Source organism: Pongo abelii, chromosome 15 (assembly GCF_028885655.2).
Source record: "Pongo abelii isolate AG06213 chromosome 15, NHGRI_mPonAbe1-v2.0_pri, whole genome shotgun sequence".
NCBI lineage: Eukaryota > Metazoa > Chordata > Mammalia > Primates > Hominidae > Pongo > Pongo abelii.
In genome coordinates this window covers 57,869,286-57,890,853 of record NC_072000.2, presented here as the reverse complement: position 1 = coordinate 57,890,853, position 21,568 = coordinate 57,869,286, and positions in this window count along the sequence as shown.

Sequence of the window (21,568 nt, the reverse complement as noted above, 5' to 3'; positions counted from 1 at the left end):
AGATGCAGAAAAGGCCTTTGACAAAATTCAACAACCCTTCATGCTAAAAACTCTCAATAAATTAGGAATTGATGGGACGTATCTCAAAATAATAAGAGCTATTTATGACAAACCCACAGCCAATATCATACTGAATGGGCAAAAACTGGAAGCATTCCCTTTGAAAACTGGCACAAGACAGGGATGCCCTCTCTCACCACTTCTATTCAACATAGTGTTGGAAGTTCTGGCCAGGGCAATTAGGCAGGAGAAGGAAATCAAGGGTATTCAATTAGGAAAAGAGGAAATCAAACTGTCCCTGTTTGCAGATGACATGATAGTATATCTAGAAAACCCCATTGTCTCAGCCCAAAATCTCCTTAAGCTGATAAGCAACTTCAGCAAAGTCTCAGGATACAAAATCAACGTGCAAAAATCACAAGCATTCTTATACATCAATAACAGACAAACAGAGAGCCAAATCATGAGTGAACTCCCATTCACAATTGCTTCAAAGAGAATAAAATACCTAGGAATCCAACTTACAAGGGATGTGAAAGACCTCTTCAAGGAGAACTACAAACCACTGCTCAAGGAAATAAAAGAGGATACAAACAAATGGAAGAACATTCCATGCTCATGGGTAGGAAGAATCAATATCATGAAAATGGCCATCCTTCCCAAGGTAATTTACAGATTCAATGCCATCCCCATCAAGCTACCAATGACTTTCTTCTCAGAATTGGAAAAAACTACTTTAAAGTTCATATGGAACCAAAAAAGAGCCCGCATCGCCAAGTCAATCCTAAGCCAAAAGAACAAAGCTGGAGGCATCACACTACCTGACTTCAAACTATACTACAAGGCTACAGTAACCAAAACAGCATGGTACTGGTACCAAAACAGAGATATAGATCAATGGAACAGAACAGAGCCGTCAGAAATAATGCCACATATCTACAAGTATCTGATCTTTGACAAACCTGACAAAAACAAGAAATGGGGAAAGGATTCCCTATTTAATAAATGGTGCTGTGAAAACTGGCTAGCCATATGTAGAAAGCTGAAACTGGATCCCTTCCTTACACCTTATACAAAAATCAATTCAAGATGGATTAAAGACTTAAATGTTAGACCTAAAACCATAAAAACCCTAGAAGAAAACCTAGGCATTACCATTCAGGACATAGGCATGGGCAAGGACTTCATGTCTAAAACACCAAAAGCAATGGCAACAAAAGCCAAAATTGACAAATGGGATCTAATTAAACTCAAGAGCTTCTGCACAGCAAAAGAAACCACCATCAGAGTGAACAGGCAACCTACAAAATGGGAGAAAATTTTCGCAACCTACTCATCTGACAAAGGGCTAATATCCAGAATCTACAATGAACTCCAACAAATTTACAAGAAAAAAACAAACAACCCCATCAAAAAGTGGGCGAAGGACATGAACAGACACTTCTCAAAAGAAGACATTTATGCAGCCAAAAAACACATGAAAAAATGCTCACTATCACTGGCCATCAGAGAAATGCAAATCAAAACCACAATGAGATACCATCTCACACCAGTTAGAATGGCAATCATTAAAAAGTCAGGAAACAACAGGTGCTGGAGAGGATGTGGAGAAATAGGAACACTTTTACACTGTTGGTGGGACTGTAAACTAGTTCAACCCTTGTGGAAGTCAGTGTGGCGATTCCTCAGGGATCTAGAACTAGAAATTCCATTCGACCCAGCCATCCCATTACTGGGTATATACCCAAAGGACTATAAATCATGCTGCTATAAAGACACATGCACACGTATGTTTATTGCGGCATTATTCACAATAGCAAAGACTTGGAACCAACCCAAATGTCCTACAATGATAGACTGGATTAAGAAAATGTGGCACATATACACCATGGAATACTATGCAGCCATAAAAAATGATGAGTTCACGTCCTTTGTAGGGACATGGATGAAATTGGAAATCATCATTCTCAGTAAACTATCGCAAGAACAAAAAACCAAACACCGCATATTCTCACTCATAGGTGGGAATTGAACAATGAGAACACATGGACACAGGAAGGGGAACATCACACTCTGGGGACTGTTGTGGGGTGGGGGGAGGGGGGAGGGATAGCATTGGGAGATATACCTAATGCTAGATGACGAGTTGGTGGGTGCAGCGCACCAGCATGGCACATGTATACATATGTAACCTACCTGCACATTGCGCACATGTACCATAAAACCTAAAGTATAATAATAATAATAATAATAATAATAATAAAAGAAAAAAAAAAAAAAAAAAAAAAAAAAAAAAAAAAAAAGAAAAATCTGTAGGATGAACACCCCTGTTTTCAGTTGACTTCTTGATTCTGTGAGCCTATTTGAGTGGTTACAGGTTATCCACTGGGCAAGGTGGAGGTGGTAGGAGGAGGTGGATATTTGTAGCACAATAGGATCTCATATTCTCCAGATTTCACGGAAAACAGTTCAATTTCTAACAGTTTCCTCAGTAGCCCTTTATATTTAAGCATCTAATTTTATTGTTAAACTCCTTAAAAATGGAGTTTTTGGGGAAACAGGTGATCAGCCTTATAACCTAACCCGATCAACTCTAATATACTTTAAAAGCTTGTGCTGTTTTTCTCATTTTAAAATTAGAATATATTCATACAGAATAACATACTTTCTATATTCAAATAATACAGAAGTGAAATTTTAAAACAGGAACATTCTCCATGATCAAGTTTGAGGTTAGGGATGGAATAAAACTCAGGAACCAAAGCAAATTGATTATGAATTGCTGACGCAGAAGCTTCAGGGCTTCTCACTTGCATGGGCCCTTTCAGGAGCCCTAGGAGGGCCCCAGTCATATGTCCATATAGTCCCTTACTTCTATAAAATGTGTAAAAATAAAATATTTTAACTTCGGCTAATGAAGGCTGTTCTTTCCACTCTTGCCTGCTCTGGAGTGGCACCGGGTTGCCACAGGCATTTTGGAGAGTGAGGTACAGGACAGCTGAGTTGGGGATCCATTTAGGTTCAGGTCAGAGGATCTACTGTTTGCAGTCAGATCCAGGTAGAGCTATTTAGCCACCTGTTTTGGTGCAGCAATTACTCTCAGGTCTACCCCTACCATCCGTTGCTCCGACTTGCCAACATTATGCAACAAAGGTGTGGCGCCAGAGCTTGCATGTGGGCATGTGCTCGAGCAATGGCGCCAAGCACTGGAAGTCTGTGGGTGATGGAGGAGAAATACGGTTTGAAATATACAAAGCCAGAAGCTAGTGTGTGTAAGATTTTTCCAATCATCAGGCATGTACAATTTTAACAGAATCATTCAGTGCTCATCAAAACAAGTTCTCTGCTTCCAGGAAGATACTTAGAAATGTATTTGATAGGCCGGTCGCGGTGGCTCATACCTGTAATCCCAGCACTTTGGGAGGCCGAGGCAGGTGGATTGCCTTAGGTCAGGAGTTTGAGACCAGCCTGGCCAACATGGTAAAACCCTGTCTCTACTAAAAATACAAAAAATTAGCCGAGTGTGGTGGTGCACGCCTGTAATCCCACCTACTAGGGAGGCTGAGGCAGGAGAATCACTTGAACCTGGGAGGCAGAGGTTGCAGTGAGCCAAGATTGTGCCACTGCACTCCAGCCTGGGCAACAAAGTGAGAATCCATCTCAAAAAAAAAAAAGTATTTGGTATATTTAGAGATATTTTAGAAATCTCTCAAGAGGAAATTTATCAGAATTATTATGTTTGTAGGACACACATATGTAGCAGTACTACAAACAGTCTTTGTGAAGTTACATATTTTATTCATCCCAACATGTCAATTACATGAATGTATTAGAAAAATATTTACATGTCTGACTTAAAATGGTGACAGCAACAATAACATAAAACTTATAAGAAGTACATTGACTAGTTACTCAGTTTTTTTCATTCAAAGAGTATTTAAGAGTTTTCCCTGCATAAAGAAAACTTGAGATGTGCTGAAATCTTACAGTTCATATATGAAAAACCTGATAGAAGTTTCCTCAAATTTGACAACATCCTAAGAATTTATTAATATATGCATTGCCTGTAAAAATTATGATGCTAAGAGCAACTTTTCTAAACTATTAGTAATCAAAAATAGATTTTGATCAATGATCCTAGAAGAAAGAGGATTTTGTTTCTCTTTTAAGGATTGATCTTACAAAAACAATGGCATATGAAGGGATTATCAGGGAAGATAATCAAGAAATATAGTCAAGAAATGTAGAAAAAATTCTTCCGAGGTATGCTAGGCAGTTCATTAAAAAACTGTTTTTTTGTTGATGTTTGTGCTTTTGCAACTTTAAAAAAATTATTTGTTGTTTTTTTCTCATTTTAAATAAATACTTGTTTTCATACCTAATTTATCCTTTTTTTAAAAAAAATCAAATATAAAACTTAGGTCCTGCAAGACTTGAATCCAACGCTAGTAAGGGATATCATTTTCATGTTTTTGAAAACATGGAGATTTTACATATTTACAAGGTGGTTTAACATCAAATGGCTGCATTAAAGTGTTAGATCAAAACGCCCTGCTTTGAACCAGACCCATCCCAGGGGTGAGGCTTGGGCATTGCAGGATCAAACCTCATGCTCACAAAGTAAGCCTTTGACTTTATCTCCAAGTGAGCTTGTAACTACAGTTACCAGGAAAGTAGAAGTGATTCATCACACACCTTTCTATGTGTGTCCTATTATCACACGACATGCCCAGGATGCACATGAATTGATATTAAAAATAATTATCTTATGGCTAGTACATTATAGTGCATTGGATTTTTTTCTTGTTAAAGGCATTGCTTTGTTAAATGTAAACTTTAAAAAGAGGCCAGTTTCTGTAACCTGGCCTTGACCTTGGGAAGGTTCTGCCATGCCTCTGGCACTGACCCTTCAGCTGAGAAAGTTGTGTTGGTCTAGATTCTGTTTCTTTTCTTGGGTACCTGGCACACAGTAGGGTCTCAAATATTAGATTTTTGCTTCCCTCCTCCCTTTACTTTTTTTCTTGGGGCAGTTTTTTTTTTTTCTGTCAAGTATGAGGAAATTTTACAAAGCAAAATCATACTAACACATTCCAATTGTATTACCAAATGACTGTCTTTATTAAGCTGTCTAGAACATCAGTGTCCAGGTTATGGGCTGTGCAGTACAGTACCTAGGAGCTGTCTTCACACCTGGAGTAGTTTTTCATTGGTTCACACAGGACTGCAAATAAGCCGAATAACAGTAAACTAGAGTACTAGAGTGAAATGCATTTACCAAGAGGAAGACTGAAGAGTGATATACTTAAACTCTAGTCATTATCCTATGGATGGAATAATAGTAACTTATCATAATGCTAAATTGTAAACCCTTTATGATATATAGGGTGCTTCCAAATTCATCTCGCGAAGTCTCTTTAACAACTTTTAAGTGTAGTTATCACCTTTATCCCAATTTTAGAGAGAACGATACAGTGTGAGGAATTAAGTGACTGATCCAAGATACCTCAGCCAATAAGTGGAGAAGCCAGAAGTTGGACCCAACACTATATGACTTTTATGACCCCTGAGTTTTTAAGGCATTTATATTATTGCTATTCAAGAACAGTACTAACCTTTTTGATAGCCCCTGTCTCTCCCCTTAACTCTACTAAGATGGAAGTCCCTGTGGAAAAAACTTAGATGTAGGATAATCAGCAAGAAGTGGTTCTTGCTCTGAAAAAGTTGACAGTCTGGGGACACATCTGGCAATGTAAACAGTCAACCATAATACAATGTGTACAGGGATCTAAGCGGCACAAATAAAATGCAAGGAATCAGTGAGAAGAAGAAATCACCAGAGAAGAAAATATTTGTAGTCTATCCCAACTTTAGCCATCAGATGCCTCCATATTGATGCCCAATTATTAATTTTCATGTGGTTGTAATTAATACAATTACTTAGAATTACGGTACATTAACTTCTGCTGCATCTTGGAGTCCCTCCTAAGTTTATACAGCAAATATATCTGTAGTTGAAGTATTTGAAAGGGATAGAATACAATTTCACCACAGTATTAATGTGTTTTTCCATTTTTCATCCTAGTTATCTGACTTTTAAGTTTATATATTCTCTTAAATTCTAACATCTTTTCGTTTGTATTTTCTATTGTAATTAAGTCCTTGTCCTTGAGATCAAAATGAGGCATTTCATGCCATCTAGCTATAGTTAGGACTTGAATCAGATTTCTGGTTGGAACAAATTACTGTTTTAAATGGTTTTTTTGAATTTTTAATTTTGTTTTTTGTAGAGTCGGGGTCTCAATATGTTGCCCAGGCTAGTCTTGAACTCCTGGACTCAAGAGATCCCTCCCTCGTGGCCTCCCAAAGTGCAGAGATTACAGGCATGAGCCACCACGCCCAGCCCCAAATTACCAAATAAGTGGCTTTCAGTTCTTGCTTTCCCTCCATTTAATCTATTTTTATTTGATTGTGTGGCACCTGAAGAGATACATGGAATTATATATCCTGTTAATTGCTGCTCTTAAAAAAAATTAAAAGCAAATACTACTGAGTCACATGGAATTAAATCCATCTATGAGGACAGAGTTTATTTATTTGCCTGAGATTATTTAGGGGTTTTTTTTGTATTTAAATGAAATTATATGCTGAAATTGTTTTTGCTTTTGTCTGTCAGCATGGTGTCTTGGTTATGAACGCATTCTAGCATTATGAATTTTGTGCAGGTGATTTTCCCTATTCCCCTCTACTACATGTGAAAATAGGATATTTGCTGGTGATAAATTCAGACAGATTTTTCTAAGTTTGTCCACTAAGCAACAGACTAAATTAACTGCTTAATTTAAATTTTAAGGGAAGATCCTAGACTTCAATGCCTCCTCCTGCTGAATGTTGTCCCAAATATGCCCCACATAGAAATGCTTTGTCCTTGTCTTATTCCATTCTAGTCTCCTTGCCTTTTTAAAAAAAATTTGGCCCCTTCTAACACTCTCTCTCTGGTACCTTAGAGCAGGGACACATGTATTTGCAAAGCCTCTGTTTACATATTTAATTTTTTTTCTATTTTTCAGAGAGTGGGGGTGCATGTTCCCCACTCTTTTTCTTTTGATGCCTCTCACCCATATTGCTTGTAGCTTCATTTTGTTTTGTTTGTTCGTTTACTTGAGTTCTTTCTCTCCTCAATATCATTATCCTAGACTATGGACTAGGACCAATCTTCGTTTTTTCACACCATTCTCTTCCTACCCGTGCACTATATTCACACAATCAGTTCACTTTAAGTGTAAATTGGTGACAAAATTGATAGCCTTTGAGTTACATGTAGCTCTCGATGTCAGGATTATTTTTCCCAAATTATAAAACTTCTTATTTAATCAGACTTAGAGAAAAGAAATCATTGGCTCACAGACCTGAAAAGTCTAGGGGTGGAACTTTTGGATCCAGCGGTGCAAACTTCCAACTTCCTCCATGAGGTGGGCCTGGCAAAACTGGCTATTCCCTGACAAATCCAATCCCAGCAAAAGAAAACCTTTTCTTTCTTGATATTGCAATGCAACCTTTCAGATCAGCTCTTGATTGAACCAGTTCGAACCAAAACCAGGAGAACTTAGGTGAGGGAAGTGGTACCCAAATGAAAAGAAGGGTGTTAGTACAGAAGATGGGGGAATAGATGCTGGCTAGGCAACACAAGTGTCCATTATAATCTCCTTCCTAGGCAGACTGTGATCCTTTCAGAGCTCTTGTTTCTGTATTTGGATTTTGAACCCTACCCACCTGTACCAAAAATACTGTGAAATATGGCATTTTCACTTAATACTAATAGCAAATCATGACTGAAGAGTAACAGGACAGTTGTTTAAATTTCATCACTTTTAGAAATGTGGCAGGAAATAAATGTCTGCTATTTCCCCATCTCTATGGGTACTAACAATAGTTTGGGCGATAAGGAGTTCTTGGCAGACTGTGTAATACGGCTCTACTGTTGACCCCACATTCCTGAGCCCTGATACCTTTGTGTACTCTTTAGTTGCAGAATGTGGCTCTATTGGAGAGCTTGCTTGGTGTTGGTCTGGCTCATCTCTGTCCAGAGAAAGGCATGCTGGGTGCTTCACAGTTGGATTCTGGCCATTTGATGGTAACACAAATTATTCCCTAATGTGTGTTGTATGTCTTACTAGCTGGATTGCTTTGCTCAAGAGGCTTAACCTTGCCAATCTTTAGCTAACGTCCTATTAAATTCCTACTTCACAGGGTGGCTTTAAGGGTCATTTGAGTCAATGTGAATGTAACCTGGCACATAGACATTGATCGGTAACTGGAGGTTATCATTGGAAACACAATCTGAGAGCACCAGCCTCCTGCTTGGACTTCTAACTCTGCCCTTTCAGAATTTTCTTCTGTCTCATTTTGTCATCACATCTCCTTTACCTGTTCACCTGTTTGGTGAATTCTTTTTGAGCTTATTATAGTTTTTATTGCACTTATTGAGTGCACACTACATCTAAGCATCTTAGATTGTTCATCATTTGATCCTCACAATGAGACTATAGGTAAGTAGTATTTATTTTTTCCATTTGATGGATAGGGACACTGAAGCTTAGAGAGGTTGTACAGAAGGAGGGGGACAATTGATCATAAGTTTGTGAAGACAGGTCTGGTTTTGGCCAGGCATGGTGGCGCATGCCTGTAATCCCAGCATTTTGGGAGGCTGAGGCAGGACGATCACTTGAGCCCAGGAGGTTGACACTGCAGTGAGCTGATGGCACTGCTGCACTCTAGCCTGAGTGATAGAGTAAGACCCTGTCTCAAAAGAAAAAAAAGAAGAAGGAAAAAAGACAGGCCTCGAGCTTGGGTCAGAATCATTCTGATACCCTTGTTCTCATTAAATGCATGGTTTGGGAACTTCTGTGTGCATAAGAATCACCTGCAGTGTATTCAAAGTGCAGATTTTTGGAGCTCACCCTCAAAGGTTCTGATGTGATGGCCCTGGAGTAGGCTAGAGAAGTCTGCATTTACAACAAAATTACCAAGTGATTCTCCACAGGTGGTCCTCAAACCGCAGGGCCACAGGTGGACTTCAGATGACTGAACTCCCTTTCTGGGGTTTCCTATCTTTTCCAGTTTCTCTGGACAAAGGATTGAACTGCACTGCTACCTGAAAGTCCTTAGATCTGCCCTGCTGCCAGCAGCACTGTTGCCTTCTCCTGGCTTCCTACTTTTTCAAACAATTCCTTAACCCTTTGAGTATCCAGCTAATCTGATCTCCATTTGAATCTTTAGCACCCGAACTTAGGTTGAGAGTGCATATATTAGCCTTGTTCCTATTAGTACGTGCTGTGCACTTTGCATATAGCAGGATCTCAACAAATATTCATTCTTTACTATTGTATTGTGCAAATATCCGCTTAGTTCTCTTCAATTTATGTGTTTGGTTTTCCTCAATGAGGTTGTAAGATGCTTGAGAAGAAGGACTGGTCTTCAATTTCCTCTGTATTACCTAAGCGCTCTCCGTATTTAGAAGATTCTCAGCAAAGATTGCTGACTCATTCAGTTACAATAGAAGGTGTGTAATCCATGTTTGTTGAATTAATTAACCATCCAAAGGTAACCACTATACTTTCATAGATGATGGGATTTTTGTCTCTGGAAATCATTTGAACATTTACACTTGGTTTTCCACCTTAAGTATTCAGAGGGGAGGAAACAAAAAATAACCCAATTTTAGCCTCAGAGGTAAAATATTTAACTACTCAACATTCTTTGTTTTGCATAAAGAAATGTTTAACCAAGATTCCTCAGGTTACAGTCAGATGGTCAAATTTTCAAAAACAAATGTGCACACACAAGGAGGCAGGCATGATTTACCTCAAAATGCAACTGCTTGTGGATTATATCTCTACTTCTGTTTCTTTATAGGACCTCAAGTTTTTTCTAAAGCTTAGATTAGCTGAATAAGTGCCTTGTTTTTCAGCACAGAAGTAATCATCAAAGACAATTGTTGAGAACCCTGAAGGTTAGTCATAGCATAAGTAGTTAGAGGTAGAATTATAAGATAAAATGCCTGCCTTCAAGAAGCTTACAATCTAATTGGCGTGATAGTAAATAAGCATAAATAATAATTGAGAATAAACAATTGTTTGCATTAGGAATTTCTAGAATCATGAAGATTATCTAGTTCAAACCTCTCACTTTTCAGATAACAGGGTTAGGTTGGAGGAAGAGATACTGAGAGGTAAAATACCGTGGCCAAGGTCACAGAGAATGTAAAAGGTTAAAGGCATAGTCTGAACTAGAGCCCTGGTCTCTATTCCCTTATTTATAGGGCCTTTTCAGACCACAGCAAAACCTAAACTAAGAAAAAAATTTGCATTTTGCCAGAGCATTAACAACCTGATGGGGATGACCAGGACTAGAAGGCTTGTCAGACCAAGGGGTTATTAGTCATATCAAGGGGTGAACATCATGGGATTCCAGCCAGGAAGTTAATTACTATGGAGATGGGTGTATGAATCATACAATTTCAGATGAGGAGGCAGAGTCCAGGATCTAGAGCAGCGCTGGCCAGTAAAAATATAATTTGAGCCACAAATGGAGGACACATATATAATTTTTAAATTTCTAGAAGCCATGATAAAAAAGTAAAAAGAAATAGATGACATTAATTTTAATAATATATTTTATTTAACCCAATATCTCTAAAGTATTATTTCAAAATGTAATTAATATAAAAAATAATATATTTTACATTTGCTTTTGTTTATTAAGTCTTTGAAATTCAGTATATGTTTTACACTGACAGGACATCTCAAATGTTTAATAGCAATAAGTGGCTACTGGCTTCCCTTTTGGACAGTAGCAGTCTAGAGGAATCTCACTGATGCAACAAATTAAGCAGTATATGCCAAGAAAATTGACTTGGTCTGAGAATCTCCTAGAGAACACTGCTCAAACTATAACATGCATACAACTCACCTGGGGTCTGACTAAAATTCAGATTCTGATTTGCTAGGTGTTATGGCTTGAATGTGTCCCCCAAAAAGCCTGTGTTGGAAACTTATTCCCCAACACAACAGTGTTGGGAGGAGAGGACAAATAGGAAGTGCTTAGGTCATGAAGAGTCTACCTTCAGGGGTTGACTAATGCTGGTTATAAAAGGGTTTGAGGCTGCAAGTATGATCTCTTGCTTTCTCTCTCACCCTCTGTTGCCCTTCTGCCTTCTGTCATGGAATGCTGCAGCATAAAGGCCCTTGTGAGATGTTGGCTCCTCAATCTTGGTCTTCTCAGCCTCCAGACTTGTAAGAAATAAATCTTAGTTCCTTAACAATTACCCAGTCTCAGGTATTCCATTATAACAGCACAAAACAAACTAAAACACTAAGTCTGAGGTAGGTCTAGGATTCTGCATTTTTAACAAGCTTCAAGGGATGCTGATGCCCTGGTCTGCCACCCATACTTTGAGTAGGCAGGTTAATCCAGGAGATCAGTCATGGTGGGGAGACATAAACAAATAAGGAAGTTCTAAGTAGGCCAATCAGAATTTTATCAGTAGAGGGAAATGTTTCTCCCCAATGAGTTCCTTGTTCCATGAAATAGGAACGTCTGTCAATTCTTCTGCCCTCTCAAAGAAGTAAAGGGTGCTTCTTCCATACTCTACCCCCTTTACTATACCTGTTCTATAAGACACAGCAGTGACATATCTGAGTGGAGAGATTGGGCAATGGTCTCTGTCCCTGAGTGGACTGAGGTCCCACTGCTTTCACCTGCTCAGAGACACCTGTCCTCACACCTGAGCATCCTCTTTCTGCTCCCTTCTCCCATGGGAAGTGCATCTCAGTCATTGCCTAAGTCATTCCTTTCAGACACCTGTATCTTTCTTTCCCTATTTTATTCTCATTTATATCTATAGGTGATATAGTTTGGCTGTGCATCCTCACCCAAATCTCATGTCAAGTAGTAATTCCCAATATTTCGGAAGAGACCTGGTGGGAGGTAATTGAATCATGGGGGTAGATTTCCCCCTTGCTGTTCTCATGACAGTGAGTGAGTTCTCACAGATCTGGCTGTTTAAAAGTGCATAGCATTTCTCCCCTCACTCTGTCTCTTTTCCTCCTGCTCCAACCATGTAGGATGTGCTGGCTTCCCCTTTGACTTCTGCCGTGATTGTAAGTTTCTTGAGACCTCCCCAGCCATGCTTCCTATACAGCCTGTGGAACCATGAGCCAACTAAATCTCTTTTCTTTATAAATGACCCAGTCTCAGGTGCATCTTTATAGCAGTGTGAGAATGGACTAATACAGAAAATTGGTACTAGAGAAGTGGGGCATGGCTATAAAGACACCTGAAAATATGGCAGCAGCTTTAAAACTGGTTAACATGCAGATTTGGAACAGTTTGGAGGTCTCAGAAGATGACAGAAAGATGAAGGAAAGTTTGGAACTTCCTAGAGACTTGTTGAATGGTTGTGACCAAAATGCTGTTAGTGATAGGAACAGTGAAGTCCAGGCTGAGGAAGTATCAGATGGAGACAAGGAACTTATTAGGAACTGGAGCAAAGGTCACGCTTACTGTGCTTTAGCAAACAGACTGGCAGCATTGTGCCCCTGCTCTAGGGATCTGTGGAACTTTGAACTTGAGTGAGATGATTTAGGGTATCCGGTGGAAGACATTTATTTTCTTCTCTTTTTTTAAAGTATACTTTAAGTTCTAGGGCATATGTGCACAACGTGCAGGTTTGATACATAGGTATACATGTGCCATGTTGGTGTGCTGCACCCATCAACTCGTCATTTACATTAGGTATTTCTCCCAGTGCTATCCCTCCCCCAGCCCCCCACCCCCTGACAGGCCCCAGTGTGTGATGTTCCCCGCCCTGTGTCCAGGTGTTCTCATTGTTCAATTCCCACCTATGAATGAGAACACGTGGTGTTTGGTTTTCTGTCCTTGTGATAGTTTGCTGAGAATGATGGTTTCCAGTTTCATCCATGTCCCTGCAAAGGACATGAACTCATCCTTTTTTATGGCTGTGTAGTATTCCATGGTGTATATGTGCCACATTTTCTTAATCCAGTCTATCATTGATGGACATTTGGGTTGGATCCAAGTCTTTGCTATTATGAATAGTGCTGCAATAAACATACATGTGCATGTGTCTTTATAGTAGCATGATTTATAATCCTTTGGGTATATACCCAGTAATGGGATTGCTGGGTCAAACGGTATTTCTAGTTCTAGATCCTTGAGGAATCGCCACACTGTCTTTCTGGTGGAAGACATCTCTAAGCAGCAAAGCATTCAAGATGTGGCCTGGCTGCTTCTAACAGTATGTGCTTATATATGTGCACAAAGAGAGGATCTGAAACTGGAACTTATATTTAAAAGGGAAGCAGAGCATAAAACCTTGCAAAATTTTCAGCCTGACCACGTGGTAGAAAAGAAAAACACATATTCTTTTTTTTTTTTTTTTTTGTTTGGGACAGAGTCTTGCTCTGTCACCCAGGCTGGAGTGCAGTGGCCGATCTCGGCTCACTGCAAGCTCCGCCTCCCAGGTTCATGCCATTCTCCTGCCTCAGCCTCCCAAGTAGCTGGGACTACAGGCACCCGCCACCACGCCCAATTAAATTTTTGTATTTTTAGTAGAGACGGGGTTTCACTGTGTTAGCCAGGATGGTCTCTATCTCCTGACCTCGTGATCCGCCCATCTCAGCCTCCCAAAGTGCTGGGATTATTACAGGCATGAGCCATCGCGCCTGGCCTACCAAAAAACACATTTTCTTAAGAGGAATTCAAGGCTGCAGAAATTTGCATAAGTACAGAGGAGCCAAATGTTAATAACCAAGACAATGGGGAAATCCCTCCAGGGCATTTCAGAGACCTTCACAGCAGCCCCTTCCATCACAGGCCTGGAAGCCTAAGAGGGAAACATGGTTTTGTGCACCAGGTGCAGGGCCCCCGCTGATCTTTGCAGCCTCAGGACATGGCACTCTGTATCCTAGCCACTCCAGCTCCAGCTGTGGCTAAAAGTGGCCAAGGTACATCTTGGTCTGTTGCTTCACAGGGTGGAAGCCCCCCATGGTGTTGGGGCTGCAGGTACACAGAGGGTAAGAGTTGAGGTTTGGGAGCCTCTGCCTAGCTTTCAGAGGATGTGTGGAAATCACTGTTGTGTCCTATGGAAAGGGTTGGGTAAGGGGTGTAGAGCTTGAAAGAATCACCCTTTATTTCTTTGAGAGGGCAGAATGACTGGTAGAAGTTCCTATTTCATGAGCCAAGGAACTCAGTGAGGAGAAACATTTCCCTTTGATGATAAAATTCTGATTGGCCTACTTAGAACTTCCTTATTTATTTATGTCTCCTCACCATGGTTAATATCCCAGATTAACCTAGCTCTCTAAGTGTGGGTGACCGACCAGGGCATCAGCATCACCTGAAGCCTTGTTAGAAATGCAGAATCCTAGACTTATCCCAGACCTAATGAATCAGTCTGCATTTTAATCAGATCTGTAGGTAAGACCTGTGGGTATTAAGTTTCTGTGTAAATGTGGGTCTGTGTCTGGGCTATGCATCTTGTCCCATTGGCCTATTTGTCTATAACTATTTTAATAAATACCTAACACTTTTTTTTAGTTCCAAGAAGTTTATAATAAATCTTGATATTTTATAAAGAAAAACTTCTGATGGGATTCAAGAAAACAATACCCTAGAATATTTTAAGCTGAAATAACTTGAGAAAATGACTGAAACAAGAAGGTCATGCTCACCTTTCCCAGCCTTTCTTCCCCAAAGCAGGTCATAAAATCTGGGAAGGATCATCTGACCTTCCCCTGCAGCAGGTCCTAAGACCCTCATTGAGAGGTGCCCTCTTCAGACTTGGAGGAAAAAAGTATCCTTATCTCTAAAGATTCCTCCTGAGTGACTTGGTGCTGTGTTCAAGATAATGAGTGAGTTCTTGTTCTGTGTTCACATGAGATTTGGTTGTTTAGGGTTCACAGACAAGAATCTGAAGAAATAGGCTTTGCAAACTTTCCCCCAGTTCATTACCATTAGCTCATACCCTTTTTGCCCTACCATTTTTCTCCACATTTTTTCCGCTCTTCATCAAACCTAGCTTAAAGATATACAGATTTATCCATTTCTTCAGGTGTTCATTTTCGTGTGAAGGCTTTTATGTCACATAAAACTTATTAAATAAATTTGTATGCTTTTCTTGTTAATTTATCCTTTGTTATAGGACCTCAGCCGTAAGCCTAAGGAAGGTGAAGGAAAAAATACTGTTTTCTTCCTTGTATTATCTGCCCCCCAACCCGTATTGTTTTTCATGTTAATGGTATTAAATTGATTAATTTCTGCAATTTGATTCTTTTGTGTAAATTTTAGAATAAATTTGTTAAGTTTTATGAAAATCTTTAAGGGAATTGAATTGAGTTGCAATGAAATTATGGATTATTGACATAGATATCTTTATAGACCATAAAAGGAGTTGATGTCTGTTTGATAATGCATAGTCCTAAGTCTCTTTCTTTAATTTGATTTTTTATAACTTTGTAGGAATCCATCATTGGATTGGATCCATCATCATTTCACTTTATAACATAACTCCAAAAAGACCACTATTTCCGTTTTCTTGGGGGTGTTTATACATTGTGGTTCTTATATAGCTTGGATAGTTTAATAGTGGTATTTTTTAATGTGCTAAGGAATGCTATAAAGGGTGTGAGTGACTCTAGGGACAAGTGGGAAAATATTTAAACTATGGGAGGGGAAAAGACAATTCAGGTTAGGATTGCCAGATAAAATATAGGGCACTTTATTAAATTTAACTTTAGATAAACAATAAATTTTGTTTTAGTGTGAGTATGTTTTATGCAATATTTGTGAACTTGTCAGGGTAATCAGCAGAACAGCTTAGCTAGAAAAGAAGATATTATTGAGATTCCAACAGGTAGAGACAATGAAATGCTGGAGTCAAGTCATACTGGCTCATGGGAGAGCTGATTGTTAAATTTCTAAGAGTTTTGTGAGTCAGTTGTTAAGCCGTTGGTAGCTCAAAATTAGTAATGGTGGGTGCGTGTACACCAGAGAAATAGGCCCCTTTCCCAGCTGTTTAGCATCAATCAGCACATCAGTGGATAGAGCTGAGTTGGCCAAATTATGAAAGTCTTGAGTTCCATTTTAAGGAATGGGCACCTACTGAAGATTTTGAGTAGGTAGATAACACAGTTAAAAAATTATATCAGGAAAATTAATCTGATAGCAGTGGATTTGTGAGACAGATTAGAATGAAAGAGATTTAGTCAGGGAATTCTTATAATGAACCAAGTTTGAGGTGAGTAGACTTGAGCAAGAAAGATGACAGGAGAAAGGAAAGAAGTTAAATGCTAAGAACATTGGAAAAGGGAGGATTTGAAAGAGTTGTGACTGTCTTTTTTCACTCAATCTCTATGTCTGCAGATGTTTAAGTATAATGTTTCAAGCCTGAGAGAAAGGGAAAATGTTGGCGTACTTGGCAGATAAAGAATGATGTTCAGGGAAGTCCATTTGGGAATAGATGTGGCAGTAGAGGCTGTGAATAGATTTGCTCTCTAATGAAAACTGTGTCAAGAGAGGAGAATGAAGGGACTGTTAATTAGTGGAAGTCCCTTGTGTTTTTTGCTCTTTTCTTAATGTCATGTTTGAATGAAGTATAATTTATATACAATCAGTGCACAGATTTTAAGTGTATAGTTCTATGAGAGTTTTGAGACATATTTACATCCATGCAATAAACATCTTAATCAAGATATAAAGCATTTCTGACAGCTCAGGTTTCCCCATGTCTCCAGTTCCCTCCACCCCAGATATAACCACTGTTCTGACTTCCATTATCATAGATAATGTTCTTGAATTTAATTTGAATGAAATCCTGAAGTATATTCTCTTTTGTGTCTGGGTTCTTTCGTTCAGCATAATGATTCTGAGATCCATCCATGCTTTCATGTGTATGAGTAGTGTTTTTTAAATTAACAGCTACAGTTTATGATATAAATATATAATTTGCTCATCCATTATCCTATTCGTGAATATTTGGGCTGTTTCTACTTTGGGGCTATTATAAATATGAGTGCTATAAGGATTTTTGCACAAATATTTTTGTGGGCATGTCATTTCATTTATCGAGAGTATATAACTAGGAATGTAATTACTGTATCATAGGTTAAACCTATGCTTAACTTTAAAAGAAACTGTCAAAGAGTTCTCCAAAGTGGTTATATCACTTTATACTGTCACTAGCAAGGTAATAGAGTTTCAGTTACTCAACATTTTCACCACCTTACTAATATTTTGTATCTACTTTCATAAAAATATTGGATATTGGTCAATAAATTTTATTTCCTTTTTTGTGCTATATCCTTGTGGGGTTTTAGTATCAGGGTCATGATGGCCTCATATATTTGTCCTCCATATTTTGAAAGTGTGTAGAATTGATATTATTTCTTCCTTAAATGTTTGGTAGAATTCATCAGTGAAGCTGTCTGGGCCCAGTGTTTTCTCTGTGGGAAGATTTATATTTACAAACTCAATTTTTGTAACACATATAGGACTACTTAAATACTCTATTTCTTTTTGTTTCACTTTTGGTAAGTTTATCTTTTGAGGAATAAGTATTTTTATTTAATAATTTGGGTAAGTTCCTTGTTATCTAAGAAATTTAGAACTTATTTTCATGAAGTTAATTATAATATACTCTTTTTATTCTCTTACTATCTGTAGAATCTCCAATGATATCTCCATTTACCTTTCAGCTATTGGTAATTTTGTTTTATCTCTTTTTTGTCTTAATCAGTCTTCTCAGCATTTTATCAATTTCATTAATTTTTGTCAGAGAACAATTTGACTTTGCTGATTTTCCTAATTTTTGGTTTTCTATTACATTGATATCCACATATATCTTTATTATATTATTTATTATATTTACTATTGTTTAATTTGCTTTTCATTTTCCATCTTTTCAAAATGAAACTTTAGATGATTAATTATAGATTTTTTTTTCTTTTCTAACATAAGCATTTAAAGTTATAAATTTCCCTCTAAGCATACTTTAGGTTCATCCCATAAATTTTGAGATATCATGTTTTCCTTTCTATTCAGTTCAAAATATTTCCCAAATTCTCTTGTAATTTTTCTTTGCTCCATGAGTTATTTAGAAGTGTGTTGTTTAATATCTAAATATTTGGGGAATTTTCTAGATTTTTATTATTGATTTCTAATATAATTACTTTATGATCATCAGAGAACATATTGTATAATTTCATTTCTTGTAAATTTATCAAGATTTGTTTTATGGCACAGCTTATGATTTATCTTGGTAAATGTCCCATGTGCACTTGAAAAGAATGTATATTTTGTTATATTTAGGTGAAGTGTTCCAAAAATGTCAACTAAGTCTAATTGCTTAGTAGTGTCTTTCAATTAAAAAAAAAATTCAATAGTTTTTGGGGAACAGGTGGATAAACTATTTAGTAGTGATTTCTGAGAATATGGTACACCCATCACTCAAGCAGTGTACACTGTACCCAATGTGTAGTCTTTTATCCCACAACCCCCTCCCACCCTTCCCCTCAAGTATCCAAAGTTTATTGTATCATTCTTATGCCTTTGTGCCCTTATAGCTTAGCTCCCACTCATAAGTGAGAACATATGATATTTGGTTTTTCATTCCTGAGTTACTTCACTTAGAATAATGGTCTCCAATTCTATCCAGGTTGCTGTGAATGCCATTATTTCATTTCTTTTTATGGCTGAGTAGTATTCCATAGTGTATATGTTGAGTTTGGGTTTGGATTGTTCTTGTTTCTCTAGCTCCTTGAGGTGTGACCTTAGATTGTTTATTTGTGCTCTTTCAGACTTTTTGATATAGGCATGTAATGCTATGAACTTTCCTCTTAGCACTACTTTTGCTGTATCCCAGAGGTTTTGATAAGTAGTGTCACTATTATTGTTCAGTTCAAAGAATTTTTAAATTTCCATCTTGATTTCATTGTTGACCCAAAGATCATTCAAGAGCAGGTTATTTAATTTCCAAGTATTTGTATAGTTTTGAGAGTTCCTTTTGGAGTTAATTTCCAGTTTTATTTCACTGTGGTCTGAGAGGATACTTGATATAATTTTGATTTTCTTAAATTTATTGAGACCTGTTTTATGGCCTATCATATGGTCTATCTTGGAGAATGTTCCATGCACTGATGATTAGAATATATATTCTGCATTTGTTGGGTAGAATGTTCTGTAAATATCTGTTAAGGCCATTTGTTCTAGGGTACAGTTTAAGTCCATTGTTTCTTTGTTGACTTTCTGTTTTGACTACCTCTCTAGTGCTGCCACTGGAGTATTGAAGTTCCCCACTATTATTGTGTTGCCATCTATCTCATTTCTTAGATTTAGTAATAATTGTTTTATAAATCTGGGAGCTCCAGTGTTAGGTGCATTTATATTTAGGATTGTGATATTCCTGTTGGACTGATCCTTTTATCATTATATAATGCCCCTCTTTGTCTTTTTTAACTGCTGCTGCTTTAAAGTCTGTTTTGTCTCATATAAGAATAGCTACTCCTGCTTGCTTTTGGTTTCCATTTATGTAGAATATCTTTTTCCACCCCTTTACCTTGAGTTTATGTGAGTCCTTATGTGGTAGGAGAGTCTCTTGAATCCAGCAGATGCTTGGTTGATGGATTTTTATCCATTCTGCCATTCTGTATCTTTTAAGTGGAGCATTTAGGCCATTTACATTCAAAGTGGGTATTGAGATGTGGGGTACAGTTCTATTCATCAAACTGGTTGTTGCCTAAATACCTTGTTTTTTTTTTTCATTGTGTTATTGTTTTATAGGCCCTGTGAGGTTTATGCATTAAGGAGGTTCTATTTTGGTGTATTTCAAGGTTTTGTTTCAAGATTTAGAACTCCTTTTAGCATTTCTTGTAGTGCTGGCTTGGTAGTGGTGAATTCTCTCAGCATTTGCTTGTCTGAAAAAGACTTTATCTCCTTCATTTATGAATCTTAGTTTTCCTGGATGCAAAATTCTTGGCCCACTATCATTTTGTTTAAGGAGGCTAAAGATCGGACCCGAATCCTTTCTGTTTTGTAAGGTTTCTGCTGAGAAATCTGTTGTTAATCTGATAAGTTTTCCTTTATAGGTTACCACTTGCTTTTGTCTCACAGCTCTTAAGATTCTTTCCTTCAGCTTGACTTTAGATAACCTGGTGACTAAGTGCCTAGGTGATGATCTTTTTGTGAATTTCCCAGGTGGTATTTGAGCTTCTTGTATTTGGATGTCCAAATCTCTAGCCAGGCCAAGGAAAATTTCCTCAATCATTCCTTCAAATAAGTTTTTCAAACTTTTAGATTTCCCTTCTTCCTCAGGAACACCAGTTATTCTTAGGTTTGGCCATTTAATAGAATCCTAAATTTCTTGGAGGCTTTGTTCATTTTTTTTAGATTTTTTTTTTTGTCTTTGTCTGGGTTAATTTGAAAGCTGGGTCTTCAAGCTCTGAAGTTCTTTCTTCTACTTGTTCTAGTCTATTGTTAAAACTTTCCAGAGCATTTTGTATTTCTCTAAGTGTGTCTTTGATTTCCCAAAGTCATGATTATTTTTTCTTTATTGTATCTATTTCTCTGGATAATTTTTCATCCATATCCTGTTTTTTTTTTAAATTTCTTTAAGTTATGTTTCACCTTTCTCTGGTATCTCCTTGAGTAGCTTAATAATCAACCTTCTAAATTCTTTATCTGGCAATTCAGAGCTTTCTTCTTTGTTTGGATCCATTGCTGGGGAGCTAGTGTGATCTTTTGGGGGTGTTATAGAACCCTGTTACCAGAATTGCTTTTCTGGTTCCTTCTCATTTGGGTAGACTATTTCAGTGGAAAGATCTGGAACTCAACAGCTGCTGTTCAGATTCTTTTGTCCCATGACATGATCCCTTGATGGGGTTCCCTCCCCTTTCCCCTAGGGATGGGGCTTCCTGAGAGCTAGACTGCAGTGATTGTTATTGCTCTTCTGGGTCTCCCAGGCTTTGGACTGGTGCTGGGGAATGTCTAAAAAGAGTCCTGTGATATGATTTGTCTTCAGGTTTCCCACCTGTGGATACCAGAACTTGGTTTGGTGGAGTTGGCAGGGGAATGAAGTAGACTCTCTGAGAGTCCTTCATTGTGGTTTTGTTCAGTGTTCTGGCTTTCTCGAATGCTGGTTATACTAGCAGTGAAGTTGTCATGTGGGCAGACTAAGGACCTCTAAGTAGCCAGGATGTGCCAGGCAGTGGTATTAGCTGTTGTTTTCTCCCTTCTGGGAGCAGGTTATTCTGTCATGCATTGCTGTAATGGCCTCAATTGGTTGGCCTCCTGCCAAGAGGTGATGATTTCAAAAGAACACCAGCTGCAGTAGCTGAAGGGGGATATAAGTTTGCCCTAAGTTGGCCAAGTAGGTATTCTGGTTTCTCTGGTGATGAGCAGGACCATAATGCTCCAAAGAGCTTATGTCTTTTGTGTTCAGCTACCAGGGCAGGTAGAGAAATGCCACCAGGTAGGGGAAGGTTTAGACGGGCCTGAG